General features: G+C 43.0%; 1 long non-coding RNA gene across 1 annotated transcript in view; it reads left to right on the top strand.

The window, feature by feature from the left end:
- Nucleotides 1–1,526: 1,526 nt before the first annotated feature.
- Nucleotides 1,527–12,937, top strand: part of LOC130274434 (uncharacterized) — a 126,784-nt gene continuing 115,373 nt past the window's right edge. The window contains exon 1 of the long non-coding RNA XR_008844378.1: nt 1,527–1,632. This is a non-coding gene — a long non-coding RNA (uncharacterized LOC130274434). The remainder of the gene's footprint in view (nt 1,633–12,937) is intronic.

Below are 12,937 nucleotides of genomic sequence, written 5' to 3'. Positions count from 1 at the left end.
AGGTCAGTCTTGGGATCACCTGGTCACTGGTACCTCCTGGGTAACAATCACATGACATATCACATGGTATAACTCTTAAAGCAACATTACATTTTATAACACTTTACATGGTAAAACATATTTACAATAGGGAAACAAGTGCAGGGGCCTTGGGGACACTGAAGGAGTCTGCCTGACAGGACAGCAAGAGTAACCCCTACTGTACTGGGCCACCACAAAAAAAAAAAAACAGTCCAGGTCAATAGCCAAAATACAACAGACAGACAAATTCTAGAGAACTGTAATCCCTTCCTTTGCCTACTTCTATAGATATAGAAATTACAACACTACACATTTTGTTTAGATATCACAGACCAATTTAGCTTGCAATTACAAAAAATATTGATGAGCATGCATTCCCTACGCGTTTCTGTCCTCATAATTTAAATAGTAGTATATACAGATGTCTTCAGGGGAAACAGCGTACCACAAGACCTAAACCTTTGCTCCTCACGTGGCCTAGTAGATATAATCTGAATAGATGCTCATGCTGCTCTTGTTAGGGCCAGACTAAACAGTTTATACTGGTTCCAGCCCTTTGTGGAGAAATGGTAGGGTTGGGATAATAGGCACGAGTAGTGCTACTCCTGCGGTATACAACAGTGGCTTCTCCTGAAAACATACTGTACCTGAAATGACCGTTACCCTTTAGTTATGTATTTAGCATTTTCCTACAGTCCCCTACAATGTCAGGATAATGAGATGACTCTGTTCATTCTGTCCCAGTCCGTACATGAAAGCTAAATTGGCTACAGAAAACCCAAGGGATGGAACCATTGTGGCTGCTCTAGTCACCAGCTTTAAAGGGGTACTCCACTGTGTTTGGAACATTTAGTTGCAAACGCTGGGTGTGGACTTCGGGGGTCACCACGCCCCTTGTGACATCACGCCATGCCTCTCATGACGTCACGCCAGGCCTCCCCCTATGAAAGGTGGCGTGGCAACCACCCTCAAGATGTCACGCCACGTCCCCTCAATGCATGTCTATGGGAGGTGGCGTGGCGGCAGCCACGCCACCTCCCATAGACATGCACTGAGGGGACATGGCGTGACATAACGAGATGCATGGCGTGGCGATCCCTGAAGCCTGCACCCAGTGTTCGGAACCAAATTTTCTTAACACTGGGCCAGTGGAGTACCCCTTTAAAGCAGAAATATTTCACGTTTTTTTCAAGTATCGTAGGTAAATTTTAAAATCTAAAAATGTCTTAAAATCCCCTTTATGGTTATTGCTTGTTATGCCACGATTTCTGCTATTAACATCTATGATTACAGAGATGGAGACCCACATTTGGCATAGCCCTCAGTACACTCTTCTTTGTTTCTTAATGTGGTTCCCTAAACCCCTCTCCTCTACTCTGTTATTCTTTTTTCCCACGCTGTATAATCACACTGAGCATGTGTCTAAATTACACAGAAATGTACAGGACTGATGCTGCCAATGCTGGGGAGAGCCACAAAATCATAACCGAGCCTTTGTCTGATCCCAGGGACTGATGCCGTAAGCCGGAGCTGACTAGAGACCACCCACAGTCATCTGCGGCCGACATCTTCCCCGAGGATCACAGGCTTGGGTTGGAACTCAGTTCTAAGGTGAGAGGAGAGAGTTCTGGTTGTTTGGCTCTGTGTATTTTCCTATATTTTGACACTGAGAAAATAACCTTCTGCAGTCAAAAAAGACTATTATATTTTGTTTCACGGGGTTGGACACAAAAAGCAGAGGGCCAATGTGGGCTCACGTTATATGACAAGACCCTCATAGCTCTAAAATAGGGCCCTATAGTGAAATTTAACCCCTTAAGGACTTAGGGTTTTTCAGTTTTTGCACTTTCTTTTTTTCCTCCTTACTCCTTACTTATCCATATTATGGCTTATTTTTTGCGTCACCAATTCTACTTTGCAGTGACATTAGTCATTTTACCCAAAAATTCACGGCGAAACGGGGAAAAAAAATCATTGTGCGACAAAATCGAAGAAAAAACGCCATTTTGTAACCTTTGGCGGCTTCCGTTTCTACGCAGTGCATATTTCGGTACAAATGACACCTTATCATTATTCTGTAGGTCCATACGGTTAAAATGATCCCCTACTTATATAGGTTTGATTTTGTCGAAGTTCTGGAAAAAATCATAACTACATGCAGGAAAATTTATACGTTTAAAATTGTCATCTTCTGACCCCTATAACTTTTTTATTTTTCCACATACAGGGCGGTATGAGGGCTCATTTTTTGGCGCCGTGATCTAAAGTTTTTATCAGTGGGATTTTTGTTTTGATCTGACTTTTTGATCACTTTTTATTCATTTTTTAATGGTATAAAAAGTGAGCAGGAGAGGTTCGCTATGGGGATTTGCTAGTACTCTGGACAGTTCCTGACACGGACAGAGGTGTCAGCAGAGATCACTGTGGTTAGACTGGAAAGAACTACACAACTTCCTCTGGAGCATACAGCAGCTGATAAGTACTCGAAGGATTAAGATTTTAAATAGAAGTAATTTACAAATCTGTATAACTTTCTGGCACCAAAAATTTATTTTCAACTTGTGTTTCACCAGAGTTCTCCTTTAAGACCCTTGTGCAGATGAAAGTTGTGGTGAGGGTGTGATGAGGGCAGATGGAATTACCCTAGGGGAAGGTGGCATTAACCCCTTGTGTTCGTGACACCAGGGTGTAGTTTATCCTCTACACCACCCGAAGGTATACCGCTGGATCCTGGGCTAGGCATGGGGGCAAATAATGACTCCGACACTAAGTTACGGAACAACGTAACTTAGTTGTTCCGTAACTCTCAAACAGACTGATGTAACAGTCTATACAGCTTGGCTATGCCCACAGAGGTGACCAGTGACAGGAGACCAGTTGCTGGGACTTAAAGTGGACTTGGACTTGATACAGACTTGACTTGGACTGACTTGACTGAGACTGACTATACCTTGTTTGTAGCTTACTAGGCTTTGACTTGGACCTGGGGGTAGTGGACTTGTGGCTGCTTGACAGACTTTAGGCCCCCCAGGACACCAGAAACTCTCTGACAGGACTTGACATTACTGCAACTCTGCTACAAGAGAGGGAGCAGAGGCTCCACCCAGGGCTTATATGGGGGAGACTCTGAGGGGTCCTATAGGTCACCCTTAGGTCACATGGTCACTGGTACCTCACTGGGTTACAATCACATGACAACAGGTCTTAAAGGCATAACACATTTTATATGCAATACACTACATAACAGGCACATAGGAATATATATACACGGGAGCAGGTGCAGGGGGCCCAAGGTCACTGTATGGAGGCTGCCTGACAGGGCAGCAAGGGTACAGGGGTGCAACTCCTGTACTGGGCCACCACACACAGGCACAAGGCGTAGTATATCCACTCCTGAACATGACAGTCTTGAGCACTAACCAAGTATCTTTGTTAAGTAGGAAACTTCTTTCTTCCATGTTAGGGTACAGCAAACAGGGCAGCAGAGTGGGGGGGGGGAGTGTCAGGCAACGAACTTTAGCCCTTCGTCATTGCTACGTGCGCGACACAATCCATTGCCCGACATTCCCCCCACTCGGCTGCACAAAGATACCTGGTGAGTGCCTCATGCTTTGTATCTCGCTACTGGATGTTTATACTGTGTGGAAATATTTCTACGTGAGTACCTGAGGAGGGTATCATCTTTTGGGACTGCTCTAAGAGTTCTATATAAAGCTGAAGCTCATACCAGTGATCTAGTGGTCCGAGAGGGTTTCTGTCTTCTATCTGAGGCCATATCCTTGTCATCCTTATGTTCTAGCCTCATACTGTCCATAAAAACACACAAAAATAGAGAAACAACTATATAAACTCAACTAAAACACTAAGGGGGAGATTTATCAAAACCTGTCCAGAGGAAAAGTTGCCCAGTTGCCCATAGCAACCAATCAGATTGCTTCTTCTATTTTTAACAAGGTCTCTGCATAATGAAAGAAGCGATCTGATTGGTTGCTATGGGCAACTGGGAAAATTTTCCTCTGGACAGGTTTTGGTAAATCTCCAGTGAGGAGATCTGGCGGTAGAAACCAAAATGGTATGCCAAACCAATATGTGACCGGTTGCATGGTAGAGAGCTGTCACGTGTGTCAACCTCACAATTCTGCCATACAATTTTACATAACAATACAATATATCTATTGTTTAACCCTCGACAACATCACTCCAGCCAGTTTGTGCTCTTCCTACCCATTGCCCAAATTAGTCACTTGTACTTTTACTCTCCGTAATTTACCTGTGTATTGTTCTGCCTTGTACATTCGCCTGAGGTAAAGTAGATGACTTCACCTCATGGGACGACTTCAATGATATATTTTGCAACACATTTAATCTCCGACCGTATCACGTTGACTTATGGCTTTGGTTACCAGCAAGTTTGGTAACATTTTTTTGTTTTTTCTTTCTCGAAGGTAGGAAAAGTGATTTCTGCTAAATGTTTTGAATAGCTGATGTATGAGGAAATAATGCTTTGATATTTTCATAGCGGATGGTTGTGGGAACCTGCTGAAGAATGCAATAAAACAAGCGATTACACAATTCTGCCTTTTATTGTATAAATAATGGCACGAATAGGAAAGCCAACGGAGCGGACACTCGTGTTACTGTCTGGTGTGGTATGAGGTGTGAACGGTATTTGACTGAGAAACAATGGAGTTGTTCATATCGCTTCCATGTCGGAATTGCAGCACTTATGTTATAGGATTTCTATGTCTTTTCTAAAAATTACTTCCATGGTACATAAATAGTTATCAAACGAGAATCTTTATATGTACACTAGCTGAGTACCCGGCGTTGCCCGGTTTTTCCTTCCTAATCTTTGTTGGGGACAAAAATCAACAAAGGAGGAAGCTTTTGACTTCATATCCAAACTTCATATATTGTTATCATATCCCGCCCTCATATCTCAACCTCATATCCCTTCCTCCTATCCCGACCTCATATCCCGTCCTCATATCCCAACCTCATATCCCGTCCTCATATCCCAACCTCATATCCCGTCCTCATATCCCAACCTCATATCCCGTCCTCATATCCCGTCCTCCTATCCTGACCTCATATCCTGACCTCATATCCCATCCTCATATCCCGATCTCATATCCTGTCCTTATATCCCGTCCGTATGTCCCATCCTCATATCCTGTCCTCAGGTGGAACTGAATTGTGATGAAGATATTGTAAGCTCAAAATAGAAGGGGACATGGCTTTGTGGGACTGGGCGTGATTTTCAAGCCAGACCCATGCACAAAAAGGGTACAGAATAAAAGGGATGGGGCTTAAACAGTGGGCGTGTCTTTGTGAGATGGGGTGTGGCTTGCAAGCCGGACTTAAAGGGTACCTCTCATCAAATAAACTTTTGATATATTTTAGATTAATGAATGTTGAATAACTTTCCAATAGCATGTTAATGAAAAATATGCTTCTTTCTATTGTATTTTTCCCGATCAGTCCTGTCAGCAAGCATTTCTGACTCATGCTGGAGTCCTAAACACTCAGAGCTGCCAGCCTGCTTTGTTCACAGCCAAACAGGCTGTGAACAAAGCAGGCTGGCAGCTCTGAGTGTTCTCCTTTGTGAACAAAGGAGACTGGCAGCTCGTAGTGTTTAGGACTCCAGCATGAGTCTGAAATGCTTGCTGCCAGGACTGGTAGGGAGACCCCTAGTGGTCAATTCTTCAAAGTGGAAAATAAAATAAAAAGAAGCATATTTTTTAATAACATGCAATTGTGAAGTTATTCTGCATACATTAATCTATAATATATCAAAAGTTTTTTTTGATGAGAAGTACACTTTAAACATTCACCAGGAGATGCAGAATGGAGCTTGTGGAGTAAAGTACTGGAAGTCCCATATACTTGCAGGGGACCTGAAACAAAAACCCATCTTTTATATAAGGGTGTAGGTTAGGGGTTAATTTAACTTTATCTTTTTATTTGACATATAAATAATATGTGTACCAGGTATTATTGAAATATCTCCAGCCGTACGGAAGTTATGTGGGAACATACATTTCCCATAGATTTGTATGGGACTTTCAACAAAAACCCCGACCCTCACAAATGGGGGTAGTTAAGGGTTAAATTAACTATGCTATATTTTAAGTGGACATAAGTAACATGTGACCAAGTATTATCGAAATATCTCCAGCCGTTTGGAAGTTATGCAGTAACATATATTTCCCTAGAATTATATGGGACTTTAAACAAAAACCCCGCCCCTGGCAAATGGGGGTGAGTAAGGGTTAAATCACCTATACTATGTTTGTTGTTGACATATATATATACATACACACATACATACACATATACACATACATACACACACACATATATACATACATACATACACACATACATACACACATACATACACACACATACATTCACACATACATACACACACACACATACATACACACATACATACACACATACATACACACACATACATAAACATATGCTACCTACAGGGGGGCTACTACCTACAGAGGAACTACTACCTATACAGAGACTACTGCCCAAAGGGGGCTGCTACCTACAAGGGGTGTTACTACCTTCAAAGGGCTGCTACCTACAGGGGGCTACTACTCTACAGGGCCTACTACACACAGGCAGCTGCTATCTACAGGGGCTACTCTCTACAGGGTTATGCTACCTACAGGAGGGCTACTATCGACAGGGGAGCTGCTACCTACAGGGAAATTACTATCAACAGGGTGCTCTTATCTATAATGGGAGTAACTACCTACCAAAGACTGCTACATACAGGAGGTTGCTACCTACAGGAGATTGCTAAGTACAGGAGGCGTTACTACCTAGAGAGGGCTACTATCTACAGAGGGGTGCTATCCAACAGGAGGTTGCTACGTACAGGAGGAGTTACTACCTAGAGAGGGCTACTATCTTCAGGGGGGGGTGGGGTGGTACCTACAGGAGGGCTATTACGTACATAGGGCTACTCCCTAAAGGGGGACTACAACCTATAGGGGGGCTACTACTTACAGGGGGACAAGTACCTACAGGTGGATCTACCTACAAATGGAACTTTCCAGCTCGGGACACTTATGTAATGGAGGAAACTATGCAAACTGACCTGTCTACTACTTACCAGAGCGAGCCAACTACCTAATAGGTGAAGTTCTCTCAATGCGGTAGACAGGCTAAAATTCCGGGCAGGTAAAAGGTTTCTTAATAGAGTAGTCAGGCAGAAGGTCAGGTGCTTGAGTTCTCTCAATAGAGTAGACAAGACAGGCGGTAGACAGATAGACATGGTCAAGTAGCAAAACCAGGTCAACAACAAGTTTTCTGGCCTGTAGAACACCTTTGGGCTATTGCAGGTACCTAGGAACCAAATGGTTCAGGCAGGGAATGACTATAAGTGGTTGTGTGCATGTTCTTGGGGCCCCTTAGAGTCGTCTCCACTGGTGGGCTCCAACCTCTGCCTGACACTGGCTAAACACCAGAGAAAAGGAGATTAGGAGAGGAAGAAGAACTAAAAGCCTTCATACTGCAGCCTCTTCTCTAATGTTCTTGTTTCTGACTATTTTCTGAGTCTGTGGGTCATGGTGACACGCTGAACGCTCTTGCTCGGTCACGCCGCTGTAATCATACGTTTATACACCCTTAGATTTCCATGTTAAATTCATGACTACACGTCAACGCTGCTGACAGCTCTCTCCTTTTTTACCTGGGTCATGACAATACGACCGGCAAATTGAATTTATATTATTTATACTGTGTATCTTGTAGACTGCGGCGCTGCGAATATCTTCCACGATATTATTCGTCGCTTTCGGACCTAAGAAGATTGCCCGTACACCGACCGTGTTCTGTAAATCTGTACAACCCCGAATCACAGTACTTGGAGTTGTTTCCATATTAAAGGGGTACTTCGGTGAAAAACTTTTTTTTTTTTTTTTAAATCAACTGGTGCCAGAAAGTTAAACAGATTTGTAAATTACTTCTATTAAAAAAATCTTAATCCTTCCTGTACTTATTAGCTGCTGAATACTACAGCGGAAATTCTTTTCTTTTTGAAACACAGAGCTCTCTGCTGACATCATGAGAACAGTGCTCTCTGCTGACATCATGAGAACAGTGCTCTCTGCTGACATGTTTGCTATGGGGATTTCCTTTTTACTCTGGCAGTACTCTGGATGTCAGCAGAGAGCACTGTGCTCATGATGTCAGCAGACAGCTCTGTGTTTCAAACGGAAATTTCCACTGTAGTATTCAGCAGCTAATAAGTACAGGAAGGATTAAGATGTTTTAATAGAAGTAATTTACAAATCCGTTTAACTTTCTGGCACCAGTTGATTTAAAAAAAAAAAAAAAAAGTTTTTCACTGGAGTACCCCTTTAAGAACCATAAGAAGTAAAGGATGATGCTAGTAGATACTAATTGAAGTCTATGACATGACAGCTAGCCTATAGGGCAATGTTTCTCAACCAGTGTACTTCCAGCAGTTGCAAAACTACAACTCCCAGCATGCCTGGACAGCACAATTGTGGTAAAATAGCACCTTTTTCCTCACAATTTTTGGAAAATGATGGCAAAAACATTAAAAATGCAGCATAAAATGCAATGTGTAAACACAGCCTCACGGGAGGCTGTATAACCTGATTTCCTTATCCCATATACATAGCAGTAGTATACAGATAGAGCTGGAGGAGAGGTGTATAACTACTAATATATCCTGATCCCTAGACATAGCAGCAGTATACAGATAGAGCTGGAAGAGAGGTGTATAAGTACTCTATTTCCTGATCCCATAGAGATAGCAGCAGCAATATACAGATAGAGCTGGAGGAGAGGTGTATAACTACTAATATATCCTGATCCTATAGAGATAGCAGCAGTATACAGATAGAGCTGGAGGAGAGGTGTATAAGTACTCTATATCCTGATCCCATAGAGATAGCAGCAGCAGTATACAGATAGAGCTGAAGGAGAGGTGTATAACTACTAATATATTCTGATCCCATAGAGATAGCAGCAGTATAGAGATAGAGCTGGAGGAGAGGTGTATAACTACTAATATATTCTGATCCCATAGAGATAGCAGCAGTATACAGATAGAGCTGGAGGAGAGGTGTATAACTACTAATATATTTTGATCCCATAGAGATAGCAGCAGTAGTTTACAGGAAGTCAGACCCAGAACTAACATTCTGTTGCGACCATTAAGCACTGTAAGATTTGGAGTGTAAGACTGGTGATCACATGACCCAGTAACAGTAATGAAATGCATGGATGCAGCTGTGCTGGAATAAAACAATAGTGCTGTAGGACTATTGATATTCAGTGTGCAGGGTATGGGCAAAAAACTACAATCCGGAGTGTTCATTTAAAGAAAATGCAGATAGGAGTCACATATGTTTGCTGTATCTGGCCGCTCATTTTTACAGTGAAGCATGGTCATTGTTAACCATGGAAAGGCATTGGTCTACATAGAAGCTGTAACCCCATAACGGCAGGGTAGAATTTCTGCAAAGTTACCTGATTTTTTTTTATTGAAGATGCACCGGACCAAGAAATTTATTTTTTATTTTTTTGCAAAACTATTCATGGCCTTTAAAGTAGACATGGTATGTAACCGTCTGCTCACTCCCATATACATTGACCTTTACTAGCATTCCGCTCAAGCCAGAAATTACATTTCTGCAAACCACATTGATTTATTTTTTTCTGTGTCTGTAAAATCCAAACTGTGCTTACAAAGACGAAATATAAGAGGTGTATCAAATACGAAGAACGGGATCTATCTAAAATCTGGTCTTAAAGGGGTTATCCAACATGAGGTTACTTTAGTACTTACCTGCCAGACAGTAATACACATGCTTACTAAGGATCCGTGTGTTGGCGGTAAATGGCCGTGTCCTGAGTCCCCTATAATGCTGTTGGCCTGTTTGTGTTCCATCCTTCCAACTACAATCCCCAGGATCCCTTGTTTGTAAGTGTAAGGTCTCTTTTTTCCCTCCCACACATCAGCCACTCCACCCATTGCAGCACAGCTAGGCTGATTTCTAGGCGTGCTGTTCTTGAAACTACAATTCCGTGCAGCCCTGTGGAGAATGATCTACCTCCCACCCAGAGGTCGCTCAACCCATTGAAGCACAGACAAGCTCCCTTTCAACACCTGACTAGTGATGTAATTTCTTGGGCCACACTGCAACCTGGGAAAAGACTAATTTTGTAAGCTGCTAAAAATGAACATCAGGGCAAAGATCACATTAGAATTGCGAGCCCACCATGAAACACAGGTACAGACACTATTATTTGTATTACAGCCCCTGTAGAATAGTCAAATAATATATTTTTTTTCAGGGGTCTTTATATTATGAAAGAAGATATTGCAGCTGCTAAGGGGCATGGGTTAGTTTCATCTTTTCTCTTTTCCCATGAGCACTGTGAACCTTGTGAGCCCCTGCTCCATAGGCAACATAACATGGGCAACCAAGAGAAGAAGGAACTGGCCTAGGTGGAATGGGAGTAAGCACCATGCTTTTCTGTACCAGCAGAAACCAAAACTGGAAGGAACCCTGTTTGATTGCCCTTTAGGTAAAATGTATTGGCCCATTATTATACCGCCGCCTAAGGTCCTGCCAAGATCTGAAGCCTGATTGATTGATTGACATCAAGTAATTTATTTCCTGTGCATAGTTTTGAGCTTGTAACCTAATATTGGTCTAGTTATGAGCTGGGTAATCCAGTTACACCAGTTCAGTGGACCTACCGTATAATAAAACATTTTCTCCGAATGCTTCAAAGATTTATGTGTAGCCTGGAGCATGGTATCATAGGGACCTATAAAAACCACATGGAATGGGCCTGCTCTGCATTTTTCCAGCCTGTTGAGCAGTTATGTCATTGCTTATTGGATAACCAAGGGCAATGGTATCACTCGTGGTCAAGAAGCAGAGCTGTAAATTGAAGCCCTTGGTCCCCATGTCTGCACCAGGGTTCCCACCTAGCAGGTGTCATTTATATAATTGATGTCTTCTAAGTGGTGGTTGCCCAAAGAAGACAGTCTTCTTTCCACAGGATAGAAGAGGAGTGTCTGATTTTTAAGAGCCCAATCAGTAGGATCCCCACCAATCACAAGAACTTAGGTCCCACGTACCTCCTGAATGAATGTGGTTGAGTAATGGTTGGACTCCTTTCAACTTTTTGGACCGAACAAAGATAGACAAGTGCTTTGTGTGGGCCCGCAGAGTTGAGTGACAGCTTGCATGTCCGACCACCAGGGATACCCATTCTTGAGATTGGTGGTGGTCCTAGTGGTCATAACATCACCAGTCACATACTCATTAGTATTGGGTGCGAATATTCGCATTTCGAATTTTTATCGCGAATATTGCGAATATATTCGCTATATATTCGAAATTGCGAATATTTGTTTTTCCGCACATGCACATATTCCTTCTTTTCACTTGTGGGCCAATCAGAATGATGCAAATACATTTGTCAGAGGTTATCAATAACATCCCTAGCAACCAATAGTAAAGTTGCCCACCCCCTCACTGTTTTCTTCCTCAAATACATGTATATGCAAATATTTACATATGTAAATATTCACATATGCGAATATAACGAATACGCAAAATTCGTGAAAATAGGGCGAATATTCATCTATATATTCACGAAATATCGCGAATTCGAATGTGGCCAATGCCGCTCATCACTAATACTCATCCCCTATCCTGCAGATAGTTGATGAGTATCTTTTATGGGCAAACCAAGTGTCAGAAGGTCCTTTGGGTCACCTCAGTCACAATGGCCTAGGTAGAACTGCTACCTCTTAAAGGGGTACTCCACTGGGCAGTGTTTGGGACATTAAGTTCCGAATGCTGTGTGCGCGCTGTGGTGGTTGACTATGCCCCCTCGTGATGTCACACCACGCCCCCTCAATGCAAGTCTATGGGAGGGGGTGTGGCGGCCATCACTCCCCCTCCCGTAGACTTGCATTAAGGGACATGGCGTGACAGCACGAGGGGGCATGGCCGACCCCTGCAGCCCGCACACAGCATTCGGAACTAAATGTTCCAAACGCTGGCCAGTGGAACACCCTTTTAATCCCCTATAACTATCCCCATGGCTAAGGAAGTGGCACATTCCGTTACTATCTCTTGTTACCATACTTCTCTGTGATGTCCCACTCCTACAGTCCTGTCTGGTTGAGTCCCTGTACGTCCTCAGGGCTCACCTGCAGTGTTCTTCCATAATATGTATAAGTTATATATTAAGGGTAAAGGACCTTTGATATGGTCACATGATTGTTAGTCACATGATGAAAGTTGTCACATGTTCAAGTCATATGTTTTGTTACCCAGAGAGCACCAGCTAAACAGGTGACCCGCAGTTGGCCTATGGACTCCTTGCTCAGCCCCCCTTTATAAGAGGGGGAGGTACTACAATCTCTCTCTTGTGTTTCACTCTTTGCTGAGGTCAAGTCCAGTTCAGATGTTTCAGAGCCAGTGTCATCTGGAGGCCTCAAGCCTAAATTACAGCCACAAGTCAGTAAGTCAAGTCATCTCTGTCTGCTGTCACTACCTTCAGTCAAGTCAAGTCAATTATAGTCAGCATGGCTGTGCTAGAGTCTGTCAAAGTCACTGCAAGTCCACGCAAGCTGCGAGGTCCCTCGTATTACTGTTCACCTCTCTGGGAACCTTACTACCCTGTAAATACTGTTAGACCTGTTCAACTTCAGTAAAGCTACCGTTAACCTTAACCTGGCCTTAGCCTATTATTTACCCCTGCCTAACCTAGGAGTAACAGGATTACCTTCGGGTGGTTACATAGACAAACCATGCCCTGGCGTCACGAACACTAATAGGTTAATACCATCTACCCCTGGGCAACACCATCTGCCCCTACACCTCACATC

This window comes from Hyla sarda, chromosome 5 (genome assembly GCF_029499605.1).
Source record: "Hyla sarda isolate aHylSar1 chromosome 5, aHylSar1.hap1, whole genome shotgun sequence".
Classification (NCBI taxonomy): Eukaryota; Metazoa; Chordata; class Amphibia; order Anura; family Hylidae; genus Hyla; species Hyla sarda.
This window is presented reverse-complemented; position numbering and strand designations above follow the sequence as displayed.